This window comes from Eptatretus burgeri, chromosome 17, assembly GCF_056783735.1.
Source record: "Eptatretus burgeri isolate ZD-2024b chromosome 17, Ebu_testis_v1, whole genome shotgun sequence".
NCBI classification, from domain to species: Eukaryota; Metazoa; Chordata; class Myxini; order Myxiniformes; family Myxinidae; genus Eptatretus; species Eptatretus burgeri.
The window spans coordinates 47,033,620-47,059,645 of NC_140977.1; the positions used below are offsets into that span (position 1 = coordinate 47,033,620).

At 45.3% G+C, this 26,026-nt stretch overlaps 1 long non-coding RNA gene across 1 annotated transcript in view; it reads right to left on the minus strand.

The window, feature by feature from the left end:
• Positions 1 to 26,026, minus strand: part of LOC147009993 (uncharacterized) — a 34,494-nt gene that overhangs the window by 2,811 nt on the left and 5,657 nt on the right. Inside the window, exon 3 of the long non-coding RNA XR_015052682.1 lies at positions 20,505 to 20,577. This is a non-coding gene — a long non-coding RNA (uncharacterized LOC147009993). The remainder of the gene's footprint in view (positions 1 to 20,504; positions 20,578 to 26,026) is intronic.

Sequence of the window (26,026 nt, forward strand, 5' to 3'; positions counted from 1 at the left end):
TCATTGTCACTAGCGGTCAGAGCTGTAAGGCTGTCACCAACTCACCAGCTCACCAATCAACTGTCTATTGCCAGCTCACCAACCAGCTGACAGAAAAGCAATCCTCCCGTCCTTTTGATAGGCGACCAGTGTGGGTGGAGTCTCAAGCAGACTTCAGCCAAATCCACCTTGCCTATTGACACATCGCTGCACGTCACTTCCAACCGTCAATCTCGCGATCATTCCTTCTTCGTTCAGCCTGACACGAACAAGAGCCAGCCAGCATCCAAAGAGCTGCCAAATGGGGTGTCGAACGTCGATGGAAAAAGGTGGATGTCAACGTCGGTGAAAGAGGTGGGTGTCGAAAGTCGATGAAAGATAGGTGGGTGAGGTAAATGATCCACAGCCGTATTTGACCGTCAGAATAACCATTCGGGAAAAGCCTGCGGTGTGCTTAATCAAATATCTTGTAAATCCAAGGTGTAAATAAATCGTCCACCTCCAAGCCAATGTGTCCCGATGGAAAGGGAGTAGAACGAGCCTCCGTTGGGTTAACGGCTATCTTGCGTGCATGAACGTGTCATAAAGAGAAAAAGGCCATGCCATAAGAAAGGGAATCTGTTCTATACCCTTCTCCAACGCATCAAAGTTAGAATCCCACCAGACAAGATGGGTCTATCCTGGACATGCATTTATGGAAATAACTGTCTGAGGACCTAAATGTTTGTGTGCATTTGTTGTAGCTGATTCTGAAATCCATAACAACATATATATATATATATATATATATATATATATATATATATATATATATATATATATATATATATATATATATGTTGTAACCGTCAATCACCCTTCAATTGAAGTATGAAGACATCGATATACTTGAGAGAAAGGCTGTTTAATTATTCATCAAGGTACGTGCGCACGGATTGCAGGCACCAAGAACATCAATAATCTTAAGGATGCTCCGAGGGCACCGTCACACACACTAGTTTGAGACAGCAATATCACCCCCTTATGTACTGGGTTTTATCTTTGGACAAATGTTTATCTCACAATTTGTCCTTTCAACCTCACCAGCTGCAAGCAGTTGGCTTATTTCATTACAAGGATGGTGAAACACAGTAGAGATAAGAGCATGTAACGGTTCACTCCCTCGTCCTGCTCTCACAATGCTTCTTTGAACCACTCAAGGTCAATCATAATCATATTTCCAGCATACACTGTTCTAATGTTCGTTTTCACAAGCAGCCAGCCAAGAGTATAGTTTGATTAATCACCAAGCCTGCAAAAACATATAATGACTTGGAAAAGCAAAGCTAATAGAAAAAGGTACGAATCCTGACATATATATATATATATATCTATATATATATATATATATATATATATATATATATATATATATATATATATATATATATATATATATATATATATATATATATATATATATATATATATACTAGTAAAGGTGCCCGTCTTCAACGGGCGTCACTGGCAACATATGGTAAAAGACAGATAGCATGAATGTATTTTAAACAATATATTATATCATTTTTATCCATTGATTATCATTCAGGTTTTCCCCTTCGACTATCCTGCAATAGCTCCACTTCGATGACATTACCATGTAGTTTAGTGACTACACAACGTGTACCATTCGTGAGTTCCGGAGGATCCATAGAGCGCATTAAAATTACAGGGCACCCTACTTTAAAATGATCCAAAAGGCCGGATCAGTTTCGTCTACAAATTCATAACTTGTAGATTTTAGCTGGCCGGATCAGTTTCGTCTCCATATTCATATGTTGTAGAATTTAGCTGATTCTGAAACTGTTAACAGCATGTCGATCGGATGGTTCTGTGATTTTCTACGGTAGTAAACAGAAGTACGACTTAAGCCTGTACGCCACTATGCGGAGACCCGAGGACCTAATATTTCACAACAAACTTAAAACTCACAAAATTTGAACATATTTTTAATAAACAGTTTATTATAATATCAATTAAATATCATTTTTATCCATCGATAATATGAATTGTTCTGTACAGCTATAGTTGTTCTCTTGGGATCTGCGCATCCATCCACAATCTATGTTCTAATGAAGTGCAGTAGGAATGATAAAAAGTCGGATGAACATGAACTGTTTAACTACCATAATCATCAAAACGAATTTTGAGGGGCCTCTTAAGGAAGACAATAATATCATTACTATATCTGTCAAAGCTTGTTTCATTTCATGCAGTAACAAAAATCTGATGGTGGAACAAAAAGAGGGGCATGCCAAAATATTAATATAGATATGAATATAGATAATCATCAAAACAAATTTTGAGGGGCCTCTTAAGGAAGACAATAATATCATTACTATATATGTCAAAGCTTGTTTCATTTCATGCAGTAACAAAAAAAAAGGGGTGTGCCAAAATATTAATATAGATAATCATCAAAACGAATTTTGAGGGGCATCTTAAGGAAGCCAATAATATCATTGCTATATATGTCAAAGCTTGTTTCATTTCATGCAGTAACAAAAATCTAATGGTGGAACAAAAAAAGGGGCGTGCCGAAATATTAATATAGATAATCATCAAAACGAATTTTGAGGGGCCTCTTAAGGAAGACAATAATATCATTACTATATATGTCAAACTTGTTTCATTTAATGCAGAAACAAAAATCTGATGGTGGAACAAAAAAAGGGGCGTGCCGAAATATTAATATAGATATATATTGTGACGTTCATGGGACTTGAACGGTCCCGCCAACGTAGAATGAGCCGAAACGATGGAGGCGGTTTATTTTTTATAACCCGAGGATGGCGGTCCTGATCGATCTCCAGCAAACGGGATGAGGAAGGTGGCACGAGTCGCTTTTCATTGAGTTAATAATGTTTATTTTTCTAACAAGAACGATAATAAGACTCGGCAAGAGGAGGGATCCGTGGGCGATTCGACGAAAGGTGGGGTGGATTCGGGCATGGGGGAAAACACAAACAATTCCAATGGATATACAAATCTCAAACCCTCTGAGGCGCCAGGTACACACACACACACACACACACACACACACACACACACACACACACACACACACACACACACACACACACACACAAAACGTAGCTAGTGGTCAGGCTTGCCCGTAGTGTCGACGCAAAAGTCACTGGATTGGTGCCGGACGAGCTGGCGTTGCGCCCGTCAGGGGCAGGAGACACGGTGGTGCAGCGGTTCCGTCAAACCTTCCGCGCAGAACCGCGGTTCCCAGCCTGTGAGCTCCAACCAGCCACCGCGGTGTTGTTCCTGGTGGTGTCGACCTCCTGGTGTAGGCCCAAGACTGCTCACAGCCACCAGGGAGCCAGTTCTAGCACCAAGATGCGAGCAGGAGAGGGAGGCAGGTCTGCCCACCGTTCGGTCCCGTACTCAGAGCCAGCAGAACTCGAGAGCCAACCAAGGTGAGGCACGAGGCACAGCAAGGCCACGAGACACGACAAAATCCAGGAACGAGCAAGCGCAGCCCGAGAGATCTCTGAGAGACCCGCCTCGACGAGAGCTTTTCTTTCCTACTCCTCCCCCTCCCCTTCCAACCAGATCGCTTTTATACTCCAGAGTCCTCGTCACTTCCAATGGAGCTCTTTTATTGGCCCTCTGCCTGTCGCCTACCACCAATCGTCATTCAGGGGGCGGTGCCATCATCAGCACCGTTCTGACACATCATGGCAAGCCTACAGGGAATACTAAAAGGGAATACGCATAAACACTTACCCTAACCCGTCTTCCTATCTAATTACTTGACAATTATCATTTCCCCCTTAAAGAAATGGACATTTACTAGACAATTTATCACCACTGAATTGCTACTTATTACATCGAGATCCTGGTACAACTCGAACAGCATGGCATACCTAATTAAACATCCTAATTACCTCTTGAATGCATACCCCCCCCCCTCAGATGTAACACTGCCCCCTCCTCTGGTACCGCAGCTCCTGCAAGGTATATCACAGGTGCTACCGTACCAGCCTTACCACTTACTGACTCACACCTATTTAACCTAACGAAATAAACTAGGAGGGGCAATGGGGAGCGAGCCGCAGCTAACTTACCTATCCTGCTTAACGTACTACCCCTTTATGGCCTTATCTTCGCCTAAACAATCATTCATCTTTTTATTTTTATTTTATTTAATCACATGAGAGCACTGAGCGAAGTTGCGCTCCATCCTCCGGATCATCGCTCCTGTCCAATACTCTTCTAGTGATCCGGGGAGCGGAAAAAAGGTTCCACAAAAACACAACACTTATACTTTACATTCCTACTCTAAGCCTTAACGACACTATTCACGGGATATTTACACGCGACCGCGTCCCCCAGTGGATGCTAATAGACCCAGCGTTACCTGGGGAGCCAATTTTCAAATTTGCTTCACCCCAAAATTATGCGGACATCATGCCCTTGCTGCACGTTCGAAGTTGTGCGAAATCGAGTGGGACTCACACATCTTCACAACACTCACACCATGGTCATCATTACATTTCTAGGTCATGGTCCCCATTTCAATGATTGCAGGCTAAATCCCGTCATGGCCGTGGGGTGGGTGACCACAAGATGATGGGGCATCTCAGGTGCAACCATGCCCACAGTTAAGCTTTAGTTAAACCTGGATGTTTCTCCGCCCCGCTCCCTTTGATTTCCACCCCCCTGGTGGCCATCAGCTCTAACCCCGTACAACACACTGGAAGGGGTCTCACTGGCTCCTCTGGCCTTCCTGGGTCGCCAAGGTCCTACTCGCCTTGGTCGCCCAACCAGACCCTCTCCCAGTTGCCTCCAGACACTGTCACCATCAGCCACCAGGGGTGAATCTCCTTGAAGGGGGTCGCAATTCCCGCTCACCATGAGCCTTAGCAATCCCTGTGGACAAGCACATCATCCCCACCCACAAAACCCACATGACTCCCCCCACCCCATCGGTCTTACATGTGACACCTGCATTTCTAACACTTCACCGACCATGACCTTCGAAGTTACCACACCATGTCCAATAAAAAATCAATGTGTGCACCATACAGTTCACTTCTTAACTTGAAGCAACTCACACAGCACTTCTCCTCACCCGATCCACGCACCAGCCATTGGACAGCCACTCGTGCCTGTTTTTTTTACCAATTACCCACTGTCCCTATTGTCACTCGAAAACCCAGCAGAACTTAAAAACCCATGCCAATTTTCCCACAATTCACTATTTTCACCAAAGGAGGGCACTTCACCACAATCTCACCAGCCGAGCATGGCCCTATTGCTCAGCCCGATCTAGTCTCCCCGACACCCGACAGTGATCTCCGGACTCAACCTTGGTAAGGGCACCTCGGATAGACCTGGCGGTTCAGCAGGAGGATTCATCCTCTCCAGGCTTGAAAGTCTATTGGAGGGTCTCTCCATCGCCGGGTACCGGCAATATCGTTGCATGTGTCCCCTTCGCCCGCACCGGAAACAACTCCCCATAAAAGCCCCCCGTGGGTATCGGTGTAATGTCTCTTCAGGTTCCGGACCCCCTTGGCCATAATCAAATTGCTCCATTGGCTGGGCTGGACCCCGCCGCTGTGGCACACCTACTGCCGAATTACCCCTTATCAAACTTGACAGTTTCTGGCAAATTTCCTGAAGCATTTGAGTAATGCCAATTTCTCCCAGCCCCTCTCCCTGATCCTGAATCTCCGCCTGTCGGACCGTCACCGATGGCCTCTCTGGCACCCGACCCGGCCACCCTTTTATTGGCCCTCTGCCTGTCGCCTTCCGCCAATCGTCATCCAGGGGGCGGAGCCATCATCAGCACCGTTCTGACATGTCATGGCAAGCCGACAGGGAATACGCATAAACACTTACCCTAACCCATCTTCCTATCTAATTACTTGACAATTATCATTTCCCCCTTAAAGAAATGAACATTTACGAGACAATTTATCACCACTAAATTGCTACTTATTACATCGAGATCCTGGTACAACTCGAACAGCATGGCATACCTAATTAAACATCCTAATTACCCTTTGAATGCATACCCCCCCCCCCACTCAGATGTAACTATATATATATATATATATATATATATATATATATATATATATATATATATATATATATATATATACATATATATATATATACATACATATATATATATATACATATATATACATACATATATATATACATACATATATATATATATATACATACATATATATATATATATATACATATATATACATACATATATATATACATACATATATATACATACATATATATATACATACATATATATATATATATTACATATATATATACATACATATATATATACATACACATATATATATATATATATATACGTACATACATACAGACATATATATACATATATATATATACAAACATATACATATATATATAGACATACATACATATATATACATATATATATATATATATATATATATACATACATATATATATATACATATATATATATATATATATATATATATATATATATATACATATATACATACATATATATACATATATATATATATATATACATATATATATATATATATATATATATATATATATATATATATATATATATATATATATATATATATATATATATATATACATACATATATATATATATATATATATATATATATACATACATATATATATATATATATATATATATATATATACATATACATACATATACATATATATATATATACATATATATACATATATATATATACATACATATATATTTATATACATACATATATATTGTTGCGGATTCGCGCCCGCCGGCGTGTGAGCGGCCACGCAACTCGAATCGCGGCACGTCGCCCACCGGACGGACAATCCCGTCATGACCCTCTCGGACTAACGCCGGGAACTAGTCACGGGTGGGCCTTTCGGCCTCACCATGATCGTGCCAATCGGCCCCCCGCGTGGGATAGGGTTGCTCGCCAAATTCGACCTACCCAACTACCCACACGGAGGGTAGACCGGGCGATCGCACCTCGCCGCAGGTCGACTTCAGACACGGGCCACTTTAAGCGACCCGTTCCGTAGTATCGGGATAACCGAGCGGTGTTATCGTCAACCTCGACGGTTCGATTAATTATTGGGCGTATTTAGCCCACGACCAACCCTTTACGTGAAGTAAGATGGAGATTCAATAAAGGAAAAGACGAAGCGAAACGGGAAAAACAGTTCAACATAAAGCACATTTATTCCGCGGCAAACGGAAAGCACACATATACAATTATACACCAAAAGCAAATGCAAAAAGTAGAAGAAGCACAACAATTCTGCACAAAAAGCAAATGTAAAAGAAGAAAAACACACTGCAGATCTACTACCGACTACCGAGCACACGGCAACACTTTTACAGTTTTACTTCACAGACGGCGCCGACAACACATAGACTCAAAGCAAAAGAAAAAGGGACCACCCTCAACGATGAGGGGGGCAGACGGGCCTGGGGCCGAGACCGCGTCGAGCCTACCCGTCTGGTGATGAGCCGCAAAATGGCGGTGGCGTCCCGACTCCGCGGGCCTCGCTGGCACTGCCTGGAATGGGGTGGGAACGGGGCCCCCTTCTCACACTATCTCAGCGCGGGGGGAAACAGGAGGGGGTTGTTGATGCTCGGGGGAATGAGGATATCTCGCTGGCTTGGGTCCCGCGACCAGCGTCTCCACCGCGACCTCGGTCGCGTTACCGGCCTCCCCTCTCCGCAGCTCCCCGACTGACACGAGCGCCCTCTCGACTGCCTTCGCCGCCGCCACAACTCTCCAACTCTCCCACTCTCCACTCTTCTCAACTCCGTCCAACTGCGATTCAGAAACTCTTTTTCTCTCCCGATTCAGAAACTCCCTCAACAACTGCTCTTTTCTTCTCAACTCCTTTCAACTGCTCAACTCCTTTCAACTGCTCAACTCCTTTCAACTGCTCAACTCCTTTCAACTGCTCAACTCCGTCCAACTGCTCACTCGATTCAGAAACTCAACTCTTAATTCGCCCCGCGCTCGGTGCTTTATAGTCCAACAGGAGAAATCATATGCAGATTTTTGGATCAGGAATCGCTCGGGGGTGGAGCCACGCTCCCCATTGGACAGAGGAAAAGTGGGCGTGAATCATTTTTGATCCGCGAATCTGCATATAGCGATTATACTCCGACGCACCTGGAGGTGGGGCCAAATCGCCCCACGCTCGCTGATAGGACGGAACAGAAGTGGGCGTGAATCGTTTTTGATCCGATTTCTCGGAAAGGCTGGTGTTTTTGCACCCGCTGCTCGGTGCGCGCCCTGTACGAGTCCAGGATCGGTGCCCACAAGCGGCGCAGGAATGGCGGTGATGCGATGGTTGCGAGAGCGAGATGTGACGGCAAGGGTCATGGCTGTTGTTGTGAAGCGGCGTTGCGGTTGGTGGTTGTTGTGTGATGGCTGTTGAGACCTGGTTGGTGGTGGTTGTAATGGCGGCTGGTCCAAAATAAAGATAGTAAAAGAAAAACGGCTATCTAAAAGGGTCGCAGCCCGAATGAATGACATTTATTCCCTCTAAACAACGGGTTTGGACTAACTACACATATACTTACAGAGATATCTCACCTAAGGGACCTGAATGGTGGTTTGCGAATTTCGTCAACCACAACACTACCCCCTCCCCTTTTTACAGACTCGTCCCGAGTCGTCAAATTTTCGTGAGCCATCATGTGTAGTTTTCCCCGAGTACATTTTACCTACGGATCCCTGAGTGCGACATTCATGGTATTAGTGTCCCCAAAATAAATAACCTGAGGGCTGAGTAACTACCTAAACAAACCCACTCACACGGACGACTTAAATAAAATTGCCGGCGCTAAGACAGACATGCCGGGGGCGCACTCATATTTACAGTACATCTTAACCTTAACTTACAAATTTTACACTAAACCATGGCCCAGGATCAATGGTCTCTGCAAAAAGAAAGCAGTCAGCAGGGAGCCAGGCTGCTCGCATGCAGTCTCTGACTCAAACAATGCAGGTGACAGGGAACGTGGCCGGCTGCTCACACGCAGTCCAAGGCCTTCCCTTTTGAACTGAACGCAGTGAACCACAACGGTGCATGGGCTGCACAAACGCAGTCTCCGTGCCAGCTCAAGTGGCACACGCAATGAACACAACGGATGGATGGATGGACGGATGGACGCAATCAAGGTGCACGGGCCGCCACTGCAGGCCCGTGTTGTAGCTGCCAACAGGGCAGTTCTCGCAGCTTGCAAACTGTTGCTTTCTGATCCTGGCGCACATGGCAATGAACAGGGGGGGGCAAAGCAAAAATTGAACGGGGCTGGTGAACAGGGGCAGTGGGCATGGCATGGCAAAGGTGATCAGGCAAACACAGCCTGCAGAAGAAGGCCGCTGCAGGCAAACACAGCCGGCAGACGAACTGGCCGGCACAGGCCTTGCAGAAAACAGCTGCAGACGATCCGGCTGGTACAGGCCTTGCAGCACAGCAGCTGCAGCCGATCCAGCCGGCACAGGCCTTGCAGCAAAACAACAGCTGCCGATGAAGCTGGCCAGCCTTCGCCGTTCAGTGGAGGTTGGTGGAGGGAGTGCGGTGGTGCTGGCCACTCGGAAGGCGGGCTCGGACCTACCCTACGGTCTCCCTCCCAACCTATGGCCTTTGCCTGTCACTGTCCATACCCACTCCCTTGGTTTGTCAAGCCAAATTTAGCCCCAACTTATTTTTTTGTTGTTGTTTTTATTTTTACTTCCCCACTATAAATCGTCCCGTAACCCCCTTTATCGTCCTTGTTCGGCTAACCTATCTCGTCACCTCGCCTACTCCCAACCCCTACGTTCCCTTCCCGGAGGGGAACAAGGGAGAGCTAGCGTCCTGTGTCGAGGCCCAATTCAAACCTCAGGATGGCCTCCCCAGACTTCAGCGATCTATAACACAAAGTGCGTCCAGCGGCCCACAACGAGAGCGAGGGGATGGATGGTGCGGAGGGGTACACTTCCTAATCTACCCTATCCATTTAACTGTTAAACTACCCCGGGGCTTTCAACAAGCGCCTCGCGCTTAAGCTATTGCTTCTATAAACCCAGATTCCCGTCGCCTGTGTTGGTGTCCTTACAATTTTGGGCCTCGCCCCCCAATTTTCTCTCCGTGCCCTCACACGGTCTCATGGCTGGGATGCGTGGCTCCCTTTGGCAGGCACGACCCTCTGCCGAATCTCCCGCTATGGCACCCCCGGGCACTCCACTGCCTCGGAGCCTACCAGCTCCCTAAACACCAGGGAGTGCCCCCCATGGCACCTCCCCTGAAATGCACACGTGGCAGGCTGGCTTCCCAGGCCCCTTTCCGAGGGTCACCCGTGCCCACAACACTGCCCACGCGGCTAATGGTGCCCCGGGCCCCCGCACCAAGCAGGTGCACCCGTGCCCACTACGCTATCCCGGCCCCCCATGGGCCCTTGGCCTACCACGGCCGACTAGCCTGGTGCCCAGGGTACCCACTCAGCGATACTCACCTTTCACAGCCACGCTCCCAGCCCGTCAACAGGGCTCCTGCACCCCTTCAAACGGGTTTCGAGCCTACACTCCCACCAACAACAAAACGACCTCCATTTTGTAAATTTGACTAACCTCCTAACTCACTTTATACTGACCCCGGGGTCCCTTGGGCGGGAGTCACTCCTCCCCCCAATCACTCATCGCACCATGCAGTCCCCATTCGCTCCACTCACACAGACCCGCTGGCCTCACTCACTCACCAAGCAGATGCTTCCACTTCACTCACCAACTCTTCAACACACACACCACTGAACTCTGCCATCCTTCTAACTACCTCCCCTAACTAACTCGTGCTCCCACGTCGTCCCTTAAACTATAGCACGTTCCATTTAACCTACGTAGCTAAGCTACGTCCCCACTACACATCCAAAGTCTGTCTCTGTCTCCAAAATAATCCCATACTCCATTTTCCCAACCTAAATCTGACTAACAATCCCTCTAACTAATCCATTCCACGGGCCCCATGAGGACTTACCCCTGCCCCATGGAGCCGGTCTAATTTAGCGAACCCTTACCCTTAACTAGTGTCATCCCGTGCCCAGGTAAGGGGGTCTTCCACCCCTTGCCCGGGAATCCTGTGCACCCGAAAGTGAGGCTTGCTTCTTTTTTTTTTTTCACTTGCGCAGCACCAGCGCGGCAACTCACAGCTCGCGCACTTTGCACCTGCCCGTGACGTCATGCAGCTGCACGTGTACCTCGTCCCTCCTTGGACGGTACCATCCGGCAGGGATACCCCTCCTGCCGGATTCCAACCCCACGTGCAGCCATGACGTCACCGTGCGCATTAAAAAAAACACAAGCCCCACGTCTCGAGGGATTCCCCACGCGAACACATGTGCTTTGCCCGTTGGAGCTTAACACACACGATCGCGTGGAGAACCCGTCCGGTCCAAATCCATAATCCTGCCTAAACTTTGTCCGTCCGCGGGATCGGCAAATCCACCGCGTGCGTTTCCGGACCGGGACTTCACTCTCGTAAGCGAGCACGTGGGGGCCTCGTGCGTTGCACAGCACGGACCTCGCGCTCGCTGCTGGGTGAACCCGGCACGGTCCCCGAAACAGCTACAGCCACTACCCGGCTTTCTTTCCTCTGTCGCAGTCTCCGTCGCCATTCGACCCACGCACACCTGCGTGTCACGACGCTCACACTCCACTCCATTACATTCGCCCCGGGAGACGCGGGTGCATGTTCACACATGCTCACCGACATCTCCCTCACACACAGCGACCTTGCACACGCTGTCTCTCTCACACTCGGCCGCTCACTCACGCATGCCATTACCCTTGCACACGTGGCTCCACTCACTCGTGGCCTTTCACTCACTCGTGCCATTTCCCTCACACAAACCATACTACTCACACACGCGGGGGCACTCATCCGCGGTGCCTCACTCATACACCGTGCCTCACTCACACACGCGGGGGCACTCAACCGCGGTGTTTAACTCACACACGGCGCGCTGGGAAGCACGCCCTTCTGCACACTTACCACCACACCACTCACACACGGGGTCACTTCCACACACGGGGTCTTTGTCACCCACCCAGTCGCTCTCACACACGCCCTTGCACCCGCGCTATGCGTGCGTTGCAGAACGCATTTCGCCACACTCGTGAACACACACCTCGACACCACACACACCGGGACAACCACACTGGGGATTCCTGTCCCCACAAGGGTCTCCGGGGCCTCTATACCCCCCAAGCTCGGCGTGCACCTGTCCACAGCACCCGTCCCCTCAACCTCGCAAAGCACAACCGAACCCACCTGGTCGTGACTCGCCTCAAGGGGGCATACTCGCTCCCCTCGTTCCTGGAGGAGGCCATCCAGCTGCTCGCACTGGGCCTCCACCCAGTCCGCCAGCTCCCCCTCATGGTCCTCCACTACCTCTGTGTGTGTGTGTGTGTGTGTGCGTCACTAACCTTGTCCAATTCACCCTCTATCTCCCGTGTCTCTATACATTTTATTCTTTCTGTCGTCTCCTCGTGTCTATTGGTCTCTGCTTCTTTCTGGCGTCTTTCCCTTATCTTTATGTAGGTCAACCTTGCTTTCTCCTTAAGTCGCTCCCGTCCTTCCCTGTTTTTCACTCCTTGCTCTTTCACGATCTCCGCGTACCTCATCCTTGCTTTCTGTCTTAATTGTTCTTTTCTCTCTCTCGCAATTCCTTTCACCTCGTCTCTCGTCTCCCGAATTATTTTCTCCTTACCCGCCTCCACCGCGGGCCTGACAGCCGTTGCACTCCCTCCCAGCTCGTTCGCTCCCACACGTGGCGTCGCCATTTTGAGCTCCACTGTCGTCGCCTTCATGCCCGCCTGCAGGCTTCGGCCTATTTTCTGCATCTCACCCCGCAGTTCTTTCATTTCTTCCTTCATTCCTTGCGCATTTGTTTCCATATTAGTTTTCATTCCGTTCATTTGCTTGTTCATGCCTTTTATTTCGTTTGTGTTTGTATCCATCTTTTCGTTCATGCCTTTTATTTCGTTTTTCATTTGTTGTGTATTCGCATCCATTTTCCTCATCAATGCCTCAAACATTTCCATCGTCCGATCCGTGGGCGAATTCGCACGTGGGGGCCGTTTGCCCGCCACCCCAGCCACTGCGCCCATTTCGAACTCTGGGTTCAGTTGGGGGAGTTCATGTTCCTGCACAACCGACATTTCCTGCACGGGGTTTTCATCCTGGACCATGGATCCTACATTACTACACATATACATTTCTAATACCCCCGGCTCCCGCTCGCCTTGAGACGCCATCTTATTTCTCGTAAAGGGTTAATTTAAATCGCTCGTAATTTGGAGCGAATCGGGGGTCGCTCCTCTCACCCCTGGACCGATTCCCGTGAATTTAGTTGGAGACAGGAGAGCCCGTTTTCCCGCTCTCCGATACCAGTGCCGCGAGGAGGGGGATGGGTTTGTGTCCCACTCCTGACAACAGTGTAGCGGATTCGCGCCCGCCGGCGTGCGAGCGGCCACGTAACTCGAATCGCGGCATGTCGCCCACCGGACGGACAATCCCGTCGTGACCTTCTCGGACTAACGCCGGGAACTAGTCACGGGTGGGCCTTTCGGCCTCACCACGATCGTGCCAATCGGCCCCCCACGTGGGATAGGGTTGCTCGCCAAATTTGACCTACCCAAGTACCCATACGGAGGGTAGACCGGGCGATCGCACCTCGCCGCAGGTCGACTTCGGACACGGGCCACTTTAAGCGACCCGTTCCGTAGTATCGGGATAACCGAGCGGTGTTATCGTCAACCTCGACGGCTCGATTAATTATTGGGCGTATTTAGCCCACGACCAACCCTTTACGTGAAGTAAGATGGAGATTCAATAAAGGAAAAGACGAAGCGAAACGGGAAAAACAGTTCAACATAAAGCACATTTATTCCGCGGCAAACGGAAAGCACACATATACAATTATACACCAAAAGCAAATGCAAAAAATAGAAGAAGCACAACAATTCTGCACAAAAAGCAAATGCAAAAGAAGAAAAACACACTGCAGATCTACTACCGACTACCGAGCACACGGCAACACTTATACAGTTTTACTTCACAGACGGCGCCGACAACACATATACTCAAAGCAAAAGAAAAAGGGACCACCCTCAACGATGAGGGGGGCAGACGGGCCTGGGGCCGAGACCACGTCGAGCCTACCCGTCTGGTGATGAGCCGCAAAATGGCGGTGGCGCCCCGACTCTGCGGGCCTCGCTGGCACTGCCTGGAATGGGGTGGGAACGGGGCCCCCTTCTCACACTATCTCAGCGCGGGGGGAAACAGGAGGGGGTTGTTGATGCTCGGGGGAATGAGGATATCTCGCTGGCTTGGGTCCCGCGACGAGCGTCTCCACCGCGACCTCGGTCGCGTTACCGGCCTCCCCTCTCCGCAGCTCCCCGACTCTGACACGAGCGCCCTCTCGACTGCCTTCGCCGCCGCCACAACTCTCCAACTCTCCCACTCTCCACTCTTCTCAACTCCGTCCAACTGCGATTCAGAAACTCTTTTTCTCTCCCGATTCAGAAACTCCCTCAACAACTGCTCTTTTCTTCTCAACTCCTTTCAACTTCTCAACTCCTTTCAACTGCTCAACTCCTTTCAACTGCTCACTCGATTCAGAAACTCAATTCTTAATTCGCCCCGCGCTCGGTGCTTTATAGTCCGACAGGAGAAATCATATGCAGATTTTTGGATCAGGAATCGCTTGGGGGCGGAGCCACGCTCCCCATTGGACAGAGGAAAAGTGGGCGTGAATCATTTTTGATCCGCGAATCTGCATATAGCGATTATACTCCGACGCACCTGGAGGCGGGGCCAAATCGCCCCATGCTCGCTGATAGGACGGAACAGAAGTGGGCGTGAATCGTTTTTGATCCGATTTCTCGGAAAGGCTGGTGTTTTTGCACCCGCTGCTCGGTGCGCGCCCTGTACGAGTCCAGGATCGGTGCCCACAAGCGGCGCGGGAATGGCGGTGATGCGATGGTTGCGAGAGCGAGATGTGACGGCAAGGGTCGTGACTGTTGTTGTGAAGCGGCGTTGCGGTTGGTGGTTGTTGTGTGATGACTGTTGAGACGTGGTTGGTGGTGGTTGTAATGGCGGCTGGTCCAAAATAAAGATAGTAAAAGAAAAACGGCTATCTAAAAGGGTCGCAGCCCGAATGAATGACATTTATTCCCTCTAAACAACGGGTTTGGACTAACTACACATATACTTACAGAGATATCTCACCTAAGGGACCTGAATGGTGGTTTGCGAATTTCGTCAACCACAACAATATATATATATATATATATATATATATATATATATATATATATATACATATATATATACATATATATATACATATACATATATATATACATATATATATACATATACATACATATATATATACATACATATATATATATATACATACATATATATATATACATATATATATATATATATACATATACATATATACATATACATATATATATATATAATCTCAGACTGCTTATATCATTGTGGTGCTTTTCAATAAAGACTTGTATTCTTAGATAAAGATGAAACTCCTCTTAGGGGTGAAATACAGGTGACTATTTAAGATCACAGACAGACAGAATCACTGCTCACCTTCACTCTTTCATTCCTCTTTTTCCTGCCTTTGGAACAAACTCCCACACTCTCTTCATTCCCACTCTTCCATCCAGGTCTTCAAAACAGCTGTTCACCTCCACCTCTTATCTTCCCCCATCTAAAACCACGCTCTTTTCAACCCTCATTAATTCACCGCAAACCCACCTCCTTCAAATTCCCTGCTTTCCTTCCTGAAAGTCCCTGTCGTGCAAGGACCTAAAAGTCCCTGATGTGTCCATCTTGTTTACCCTACCCCATCCCTCTCCCTTCCACAGATATCCTTATGTCTATGTTCCCCACTGTTTTGTCCTTCCCTCTCCCGCCCCTCTTGTCTCCTGCTCCCCTTGTTGCAACGTTCTCTGTGTTAGCTCTCATACGAGCCTCGACAGAGTATTAAAAAAAATAATTTAGAAAACCACTGTTGGTGCAATTTTCGCACGCATGGGTAGACAAGCATGTCGTGGCAGAGGCCAGAACAGGTGATGGTGTCTGCCGTGTACACACAAATAGTGTTCATTAACAGCATGAAAGGTCATGGAGCTCGCCTCAAATTAGGTGTGCCGTACGACACCCTGGTTCTGGTTAAAGGAGACAATATCTTGAGTTAGAAAAATATATATATATATATATATATATATATATATATATATATATATATATATATATATATATATATATATATATATATATATATATATATTTGGAAGAAAGAAGGCCACGAGTAATGAACAAATAATTTGTATTCCATGACGACCCAACAAATTGGAGGAACAACTTCATGACCTACCATCATCTACATCACATGGAATGCTATATATTGCCATCTTGTCATCCCATAAATATTTGTTGGTGGTCCAGTTGAGGTTGTGGCACGTTGAGCGAGTAGCCGATCTTGAGCTTGGTTACCTACCTACCTGTCAGTCTGCTTGGATCTGGTGTGGAAGACACCAGCTCGAGGGTTGTCGGACGTCACCTTTCGTTGGTTATTCAGATGAAGGTCGCGTCATACTTTTCAAGGTGGCACACCTACGCTTTCAAAGACGTCATCTCCATTTGAGTGATCAATGACGTGGACATTAATGGTTCATTCCTGGAGGTCTCTCTTTATAATTAGCAAAGCACCTTTCTCACCTCATAGGTATGCTGCAGGTCAATCTCCTCTGTCTTGATGAAATGTCTGATGACGTTTTTACATTTAATCGTTCTCTACTCTACCTGCCCAGTCTCCTGCAGTTGAGCTGCATCCTTTCGTGTCATATGATTAAAAAAGCTCCTCCATGCAAGTACGATGGAATTTATATAGTACTGTACATATGATACCACAAGATCTTTTAGGTCTGACAGGATCTTTGCTTGGAGCTGTGAAATCTGGGTTCGATTCCGGACCTGACTGTATCAACTGACAAATTGGTGTTCCATCCTTTAGATGGAAGTTAAACCTGGGTGTTCCGTCTGCTTGCATAATAGTTGGTGGACGATAAAAGATCCCCACGGTGCCTTTCGTCAGGAATAGACGGCGAGTTATCACCTGCATCCTGAACAAATTACAAAATTCCACCCAAATTGCATTCATGAAACTTCAATTTTTGTTCATTGAGGGCGTGGTCGAGTATATCAACTACAGAAAACGAGAGTTCATCGAACACCTTACCCCGTGTTGTGTTGAGAGAAAAAAAAGGACACGGGCGGGGTCTACGAGGTGCAAATTTGATTGGTCGAGAGGCTGTAAAATATTTTGCCAAGTACTGCGAAACGGAAGGGTTTTGATTGTGCCAACAAAGCAATTTGTGTTCCACAATGTTCAAGTATATGATTAAATTTTAATAAAATTAAGATTTTAACGGTTTTAGAAGAAAAAAAATTCCAGAAGTTTACCGCTGTTGATGCAGAGTCTTTCACACCGCCTTATTTAGTGAGTTACATTAGATATTCATCCCTGTTGTTTGTGTCTTTTATGACGTCCCTAAAAACAGTACGTTTCCCGTTTGGAACGATTTTCAATGTTGCTTGACTGCCAGACGGGCAGACAGAGTAAAAAAAAAAATCTCACTCCTCTTTGCGGATGTACGATCGGACAAATTCAGAGACAAAGTTCTGATAAACTACAAGTTCATTTTCCGATTTGTGTTCAAAATATAACAATCATTTGAAACTGATGTTGATAGACGGACAGACAGACAGAGAGAAGTGAACCAATTGCTCACCTCGCTTTTCGCTTCGTGTACGCGGTGTAGTTAGTTTGGAAATCACTTGGGATTACCCTCCTGACAGGGAGCTGTATATGAACTTATTCAGATGTATGAGGTCCATCTAAAAAGTAACAGGACTGAGCCTGCTGTGTGCTCCATTTACACAACTTGAATGAACGTCAGTCTTTCGCAACATTCCAGCAATATCTACGATTGGTGATGGTTGACTGTGCTCATTGTGTGATTTTTTTACAGGACGTGCTTTACACGTTGTCTAGTCTGAGTCGTCGCGCTATAAGTCGTGAACAGAGAGACAATCTGAAGTTTTGTGCCAAGTTTGGCAAAACACCTTGCGCATCCTTCACAATGCTGCAGCAAGTCTACGGGGAAGAAACGATGTCACGTACACGTGCATTTGAATGGCACCAGAGGTTCAAAGAGGGACGGGAGGAGGTTGAAGACAATCCATGGTCTGGAAGACCTTCAACTAGCAGAATGGCGGACAAGATCGAGCATGTGAAGCAGATGGTGCACATAGATCGTCGGTTCACGGTGCGGATGATTGCTGAGGAACTTTCCATCAACAAGGACACTGTCTGGAGCATCATCACTGAATATCTCGAAATGCAGAAGGTGTGCGCAAAGATGGACCCCAAGCTGTTGTCCGAGGACCAGAAACAGCAAAGAGTCACTGTCTGTCAAGACATTATCGAGCACCTCGTGGATGATTCAGATCTGCTCGGGAGAGTCATTACTGGCGATGAATCGTCGATATTCGAATACGATCCCGAGACCAAACGACAGAGTCGTCAGTGGAAAAGTCTGGCATCACCAAGACCAAAGAAAGCAAGGATGCCGAAGTCGAAGGTCAAGGTGATGCTCATCACGTTTTTTGACATCAAGGGCATCGTCCACTTCGAGTTTCTACCACAGGGTCAAACAGTGAATCAATACATGTACAAGGAGATCCTCCGGTGCCTCATGAGATCAGTCCAGGACAAGAGGAGGGATCTGTGGGAGAACAACGCCTGGGTGCTCCACCATGACAACGCCCCTGTTCACAGTGCCCTGAGCATATGACAGTTTCTGGCGGAGAGGAACATGCCAACTCTGGAGCAACCCCCATATTCGCCAGACTTGGCCCCTTGTGATTTCTTCCTTTTCCCCAAGCTCAAGGGGGTGATCAAGGGGACCCGATTTCCTGATGTGGAGGCCATCAAAAGGGCCGTGACAACGGAGCTCTGGAGGATTCCAGAAGAAACCTTCCGAGGGTGCATCGAGGCATGGAAGAAGAGGATGGACAAGTGTGTGAGACTGAAGGGAAACTATTTTGAAGGGGACAATTTGAATTTTTAGAATAAAATTTCTGTGAAGTCAGTCCCGTTACTTTTTAGACGGACTTTGTATGTATGTATGTATGTATGTATGTATGTATGTATGTATGTATGTATGTATGTATGTATGTAACCAGGACGGACAGGTTTCATTACATTCCTTCAAATGGAATCGTAAACCCGAAAGGCACCTTTTTTGACGTCATCCTTTGTTGCCGGGGCTCTGCTGTGCCATACAATCCCACACACACACACAACTCCAGGGCACGAAGTGAGAATTGATGGTTTCATTTCTGAAATGTACAACGATTTGGCCACAAGGCGTTTTAATTCAAAAACGGACGTATTGCCTTGAGTCGTGAATGTGTTTTGATTTAATTTTCCTTTTTGAATCATTTTGTATTTCACAGACGTTGGGCGAGGGGCGGGGGGGGTGGTGTTGTGGTTGGTCCACAGTTGGCTTTTTGACGGACAGGAGGAGGCAGTCAGCCTTGTGGATATACTGACGACGCCCAGCCAACGATGGACCGACGTTGCGATCAAATTGACCAAGACGCACTCCATAAGAATGGTGGACCAACAATTCGTGGTGAGCCGGGTCCATATTTAATATCCCCCTCTGCTGTGACATCTTCATTGATTGTCAAATCAATCAGAATACACAATGCACAAGGTGAAATTGAGATATGCATGTTGGTTTGCCCTTCTTACGAGAAGGCCATTCACAAGGAATAGGTGAACTGAACTACCTGTGCAGAAGATGCTGTCCAGCCAGCAACCACACTCTAAGATCAGAGGCAGCGTACCTTGATGTCAAGGAACCACCACAAAGACCAGATCAGTTGATACCCGCAATCCAGGAGGAATTCGTAGCTTGTTCAGAGAGCAGATTATAATCACCTCCACCATAAAGGACACCATGGGGTCTTTCACATCCACTGACTAACGCAAGTCACCCAACTTAACGGCCAACTCTTGGATGGCACACACATTGAAGTGGTCTCTGAAATGGGGGAATCTTGACAGCAACAATTGGGGGAATTTAGCCATGAATCACCCCAAATGAAGCCATCTCATCTATCAAGCCATGAATCTTGTTGACCTGGACCATCTAAACACTGAAGCAGAAAATAGGAGAGAGGTGGAAGGAAAAAAGAACAAAACCCTGCACTGTAGACCCTCACTGTGCCAAAATCTGCAACTCCAGGATTAGCAACTTCAGTCACCTCAAGACCCATGAACATACCTAAACACAGGTGGATGTCCTCCTCACATCGTGGAACCAGCAAAGAGGACGGTGCACACATCGATGCTTCTCCCTGAATGCGAAACACAATGAGGGTTTAAAGCAGGGTTGGGATTCAAACCCAGGCTACACTGTTCAGAGGAGACTTTGCTCATCTCTCAGGTCATACATTATAGGTATACTATATATATATATATATATATATATATATATATATATATATATATATATATATATATATATATATATATATATATATCATACACAGTGTAGAGGAGTAAAAGAATGAAGCTTTAGGATAACTATAGTTATTACCCTCGCTACTGAAGTTGGACGGAGGTTATGTTTTCACTGCTGTTTTTGAGAAGATCTCAAAAAGTTGTGGACGGATTTGGACGACATTTGGTGGACAGGTTGGGTATGTGACGAGGACGAATTGATTAGATTTTGTTGAAGATCTAGATCCGGCTACTATAATTTTTAAAGTGCTTCTTCACCACCATTGAGTGATAAGGCCAAACATGATATTTGAAAAAGTTCTGAACGAGTTATGACAGAAGTTTGTTGGATGAGTTGTTGAGGTGACGAGAACAAGCAGATTAGATTTCGGTTCAAGTCCGGATTCAGATCCGATACAAAACATCAACTGATTAGCCTGGCGGAGTGCCGTATGCGATGTACCGAGTGCCGTTCTCGTTCCACATGTAAGTCATTCAAACTACACAGCAATCATTGCAGATGCAGCCTGTGACTGCTGCTTGCATCATTGTCGGAAGCGCAGTTGTGCCGCTGATGCAATGCCCCGTTTCCAGTAAGCTGGTACTCATTTTGCCGACCTCAGAAAGATGACAGGCTTAGTCAACCCACCTGGTGTTATTTAACGGGAACTTCAGGGCCTCAAAACTCAAGACCCTATGGTGTTCGGCCAGCCACCTGGCAGTTGTTCAACAGTGATGTTCAACAATAATTGTTTACTCACACTTCTCACATCGTTTTCTTGTTACTCCTTGTATCACGGCCGTAGTAAAGCGACTGCACGACAGACATTCTATTTGACTCTCCTTGATGGATGAACAGGTGCTCAATGGGCCCTTTTCACATCCTCACGTGACAGAAACAGTGTTTGGGCTCCAGGAGACTGTGGGCCAAAATCCGAAACCCCCTTACTGTGGATTTTTGAGGTGATATGTTATTTTTTAATACCATGGTGTGTGTTCTTCCATAAACAGGGTGTGTGCCATCCGAGTTTTTCTGATTATAGCCCATAGGTCATCATGTGAAATAAATAATTAATTAAGATTATTTCATGACAAGTCGATATTTCCATCAATATTTGTCCAAAGATATCATGTAGTACATCAAACGACCAAATGTAGGGGTGTTTTTAAACCCAGGCAGTTAAACAAAGACCCCCTTGGTTATAAAGATTAGGACAGCCATTTATAAAACAGCGAAACTGAGCAAAAAACAAGTTTCATTTTAAATCAGATTTAATAAAAATTTCTTCATGAGAAGTTGAATTGTTTGCTAGAGCAACATAATTTGAGTTTGAGTGTATAGACTATGTAACTAAATCATTTAATTATTAAATTACTCGAGATTGTTATAACATTTACAAGTACAAATGCAATCAATTTGTGATAATACAGAAAATCGGATAATTACACCAATTTTACATTATTGACGAGTTTCATGCAGAGGGTGCACCAGGTCTACCAGTAACCCTGTTCTTGTTGAACTCCGAGAATCCAGGTTCACTCCTCACCTGCACTCATTTATTCCTCTTTTGGCTCACCTGTGGAACTAACTTCCCCACATTCCCATTCTTCACTTCAGGGCTTCAAGACACCTGTTCACTACTACCTCGGATCATCCCTTATCCATAATCATGATCTCTTCCACTCCAAATGACCCCATTCCCAACCCCACCGCTTTCCAAGTTTCCAGTCCCCCCCCCACCCCCCCCACTGAGAGGTTGCTTTTGTATCCATCTTGTCCACTCTGTGCGTCCTCCTCTACCCCTCATTTACTTATCCAAGTCTCCCTCTGTTTTGTCTTTCATCCCTCCTGTTGGTATGTACCCCCCCCTCCCCCACTCTCTTTCTACTTTTCCTTTTGTTATGTTGACAAGGAACGAACGACTTGGAGAAGAGCGCTGGGAGAGAGCGTTCAAGTTCGCGCTGCGCTGGTGTGGTGGAGTCGGGAAGAGAGCTTGGAGAGTTCGGAGGTTGGAATGCGGGCAGAGCCATCGAGGATCGCCCAGCGAGTCACCAAGAGGGTGGCAGGTAGCCTGCTCGGTCTCTCGGAGTCCCTTTGGTCATCCCGGCTCCGAGGAATTATAAAGGCTTACGAGCCCGGTTCTTGCTTTCTTTCTTGGGGTTTGCATGAAAGTCTGTGGCGCCTTGTCTACCAAGTAAAACTGATTAAGTGCATGTACATAATAAATAGACATCGGCTGTAGGTTTTTGCTCGTGTCTTTTTCCCCATTCCCCCCCTCATTCATTGCATTGCTTGCATGCCTGTGTGGAAATAAATGTCCCCATTTGTGAATGTCACCTGCTCGTTGCATCCCTTCTTTCATTGACTGCCATAATTGCATTCGGAATAATTAGCTGGCTGATTATAAGCCGATAAAACGTACATCTGGTCCGACGGGACTTGGCGATATAAAACCGCTCGGCAATCGCAAACGGAACGAGCTGCTTAAAGCGGCTCGTTTTCGTGCAGGCTCCGTTGAGGTATAAACTCCCGGCATTTCTGTCTGCGCGAATAATTAGGTACATCGACAATTCGGCGATCGACCCTGTAGCGCGTGGACAGAAGAGTTGGCTGGTTAATGGTGTGGTTAAAAACACCCGTAGCTGGGTTTCGGCGTTGATCCAAAAGCTGCGACTAGATTGCTCGTTCGGTGGACGCGCGCGGCCGCAATTGAGCTAAAGGCGGTCGTCCGCAAGCCGGACGGACGGAAATCTACAACAATATCATTCAAAGATTTTAAGCAAATCTATAAAACATCCATTTGTGATATATGCTGATTTTGAAAGTATCCTTGAAAAGATAGATACTGTTTCTCCAAATCCAAATAAATCATACACAAATAAATATCAAAAACATACTCCTTGTGGTTTCTGTTATTATATCAAATCATCTGTTGGTGATGAATACAACAAGTTAGAACTTTATAGAGGAGAAGATGCCTCAGAGGAGTTTGTAAGACGATTGGAAAAAGACTATCAGACTAAGAGAAATAATGGTTAAAACCTATAAACCAATGTCATTAACAAAGGGAGAGAAAAAGGAATTTAGAAAGAACAGTATCCGTCATATTTGTGAGGAGAAAATTGAGGGAGAGGTCAAAGTTAGGGATCATTGTCATCTTACTGGAAAATATAGAGGTCCAGCTCATTCCCGTTGTTATATTAATTACAAGCCCCCAAACTTTCTTCCTGTCTTTCTTCACAACAACGCTCACTATGACACACATCTATTTATAAATGAACTTTCAAAGACATCTGGAGATATTTCTGCCATTCCTAACAGAGATCAAAAATACATCTCGTTCACAAAAACAATTCATACATCCCCCATAACCCACATCAGATTTCTTGACACATACAAGTTTATGGCAATTCCATTATCTAACTTAGCATCAAATATTAAAAACTTACTGAATCTTAAATCGCATTTCTCAAATCAAGAAGAGATGGATCTGTTATCACAAAAGGGAATATATCCATATGACTACATGGATTCATTTGAAGTTTAAAGAAACACAACTTCCTTCAAGGGAAAGTTTCTATTGCAAGTTAAATAAAACTCATATTTCCGATAGAGATTAGACACAAGCTAAAAAGGTTTGGGAGAAGTTAAATGTAGAGAATCTTGGATAATATCATGATTTGTATCTTCAAACTGATGTATTGTTATTGGCTGATGTGTTTGAAACTTTTAGAACAGTGTCATAATAAAAATTCTTATGGATTAGACCCTGCTCACTATTACACAGCCCCGGGTTTGGCTTGGAGTGCTATGTTAAAAATGACAAAACATAATTTGGAATTAATCAGTGATATAGATATGCTTTTAATGATGGAGAAGGCTAAAAGAGGAGGAATATCTCAAGTATGTTCCAAGAGATATGCGAAAGCAAATAACAAATATCTTCCTGATTATAATAAGAATGAGGACAACTCTTACCTGATATATTATGATGCTAACAATTTGTATGGGTGGGCTATGTCTCAATCTTTACCTTATGGAAAACTTAAATGGGTTAAAGAAAAACATTATGAAAAAGTTTTACAAGACATTGTTGTCTCCTCTAAAAAATAATTGGATGAAGCTGAAGTTGGATATTATTTTGAGGTTGATTTAAAATATCCAGAAGAACTTCATCACAAACATAAAGACCTACCTTATGCCCCTGATAAAGAAAGTCCAAGAAAAGAATGGTTCAGTGATTACCAACAGTCATTTAATATAAAAGGTAAATCTCCAGAAAAACTACTTACTACATTAAATGATAAAGAAAGTTATGTTTTGCATCAAAGGAACTTGAGACAATATTTATCTGCTGGGTTGAGAGTGAGAAAAATTCATCGGATTTTGGAATTTAAAGTCATTGGTTAAAGAAGTATATTGATTTTAATACAAAAAGGAGAACAGAAGCAAAAACAGATTTTGAGAAGGACTTTTATGAATTAATGGATAATGCTGTATTTGGAAAGACGATGGAAAATGTTAGGAATCGACAAAACGTAAGACTTTCTACATCTTGAAAACAGGCTTCAAAGTTGATTAATAGACCAAGTTTTGAGCGAGCGGAAGTGTTTTCAAAGAACTTTTGTGCTATTCATTTGAAAAAAGAGAGTATTGAAATGTATAAACCTATTTATATAGGAACAACAATTCTTGACTTGTCAAAGTCGTTCATGTATGACTATTAATATAATAATTTAAAATCAAAGTAGTGCTCCCTCGCTATATCGCGGTTCACTTTTCGCGGCTTCACTACATCGCGGGTTTTCAAGTAGAAGTAGAAGAGTAGAAGTCGCCTCCAGTACAAGAGATTTAATGCTCTTCTTGGCTGTGCAGTACTACATTGATCTCATCATCGTCATCTTCATCGTCATCAGTACTGCACAGCTATCATCATCATAGTCATATCTTCATAGGTCAGTACCCATAATACGTTTTTTTATATTTTATAGTATTTTCAAAAATGATTTTTGGTCTTAGGCATTGCAGCCCCATGAAATCACATTTCCGATGAAAATTTTAGATTTTTTTTTTAAATAACTGATTAAATGTGTGTGTGGGGAAGGTTAATAAGAGTGTGTGGATGCTGTATAATGGTTTAAAATAATTTTAAAATGTGTTTAAATATATTTAAATTAATATGTGGTTTCGACTTCGCGGATTTTCACCTATCGCGGGTGGGTCTGGAACGCATTAACCGCGATAGGCGAGGGAGCACTGTATAAGGATAATGTGTCATTGCTATATATGGATACATATCGTTT